The 1,433-nt window shown below is 42.3% G+C and overlaps 1 non-coding gene across 1 annotated transcript; it reads right to left on the bottom strand.

Moving 5' to 3' along the window:
• Positions 1-735: 735 nt before the first annotated feature.
• LOC132232276 (U2 spliceosomal RNA) lies at positions 736-926 on the bottom strand. Its single transcript, XR_009452390.1, has one exon. It is a non-coding gene; the product is annotated as a U2 spliceosomal RNA (small nuclear RNA).
• Positions 927-1,433: the final 507 nt, after the last annotated feature.

Here is a 1,433-nt window from a genome sequence, read left to right as displayed (position 1 = left end):
TTGACCAGGCCTGAGGCCTCCGGCAGAGGTGTCAGGCCTGGGCAGGGGACCCCCAGCTCCCCGTGGTTGCAGGCTCCGCCCCTGCCCAGGCCTAACACCTCTGGCCTAGGCGTCCGGCCCGGGCAGTGGGGACCCGCAGCTGCAGTGGCCCCGCGATCGTGGGCTCCGCTTTAGGCCCAGGCAAGGGACCCCTAGCTCCCGGGACTGCCAGCTTCGACCGTGCCCAGCTCCCATTGCTGGCTCCACTCCTACTTCCTGCTATCACTGGCCAGGGCAGCAAAGTTGCCTGATTCTCCTTGGCAGGGGGCTTCTTCCTGCTTTCCCTTTCGCCTCCCTGCATTGTGCCTACATATGCAAATTAACCGCCATCTTGTTGGCAGTTAACTGCTGATCTTAGTTGGCTGTTAATTTGCATATAGCCCTGATTAGCCAATGAAAAGGGTATCGTCGTACGCCAATTACCATTTTTCTCTTTTATTAGATAGGATTATATCACCTTCCTTCATCAGTTGCTCAAACTAGTCTACATCTAGTCCATCATCAATTTCTATTAATTTTACCTTTAAAACATATAAATTCACCTATTTTCTTTCTAATTTTCATGTCAACACCCTAACATAAACCTCTATATTGTTGGAACTCCTGTTGTCTCCTATATGATTTCTCTAATTCTGCTTTTGCTGTGCTCAAATCATTCTCTACTCAGAAACTGTAGTAAGGTTTGATTTTTATTTCTTCCCATGCACTGTTTCTGGAAGTACTGAAATACTAGGTCAATGCTTGGAGTGGATGGAGCAAGCTCCTGTTCCACCTCCCTGCTTCAAAAATCCATGTAATATATTGTCCTTGGGTAAAAGATATATCAGATATTAAACTGATAAGAACAGCTATTACACTTTACCATAGCCAAAAGGCTGAGAAGCGATGTGTAGTAAGCTTTTAAAGCAATGAATTAGGTCATATATCAGTTTCCTGCTTAAAACTATTTAATTTTACAATGGTATTTTGAATGAAATAAAACTTCTTAATGTGGCCTGTAAAGCCCTAATAATTTAGGCTCTATATTCCAATCTCTTTTCTCAGCTACACTGGCCTTATGTTAATCCTAAAATATGCCATGTCTTTTCTTATCTTAAGGCTGAGGGTTTGTGCTGTTTCTTTTGCCTTGATTACTACAGTTCATTCTTCAATATTGGCTTAAGTGTCAGTTCTGGAGAGAACCCTTCTCCAAATGACAGCATTTCCTTTGTCCCTATATAAATTAGGACCTATCTTTCCTATCACTCTTTCTTAAAACATCCTATTATTTTCCCTAATCACACCTTATCAAATTATCTGTCAGCATTTTTATTTGTATGTTTTCTCTTTTCAAACTGTAAGTTACATAAGCTAAGACCATGTCTCTCTTGTTTATCATTTTGTACATAGCTCCC

Source organism: Myotis daubentonii, chromosome 3 (assembly GCF_963259705.1).
Source record: "Myotis daubentonii chromosome 3, mMyoDau2.1, whole genome shotgun sequence".
Classification (NCBI taxonomy): Eukaryota; Metazoa; Chordata; class Mammalia; order Chiroptera; family Vespertilionidae; genus Myotis; species Myotis daubentonii.
Note: the sequence above shows the minus strand (reverse complement) of the source record. Positions and strands in the feature narration are given on the sequence as shown.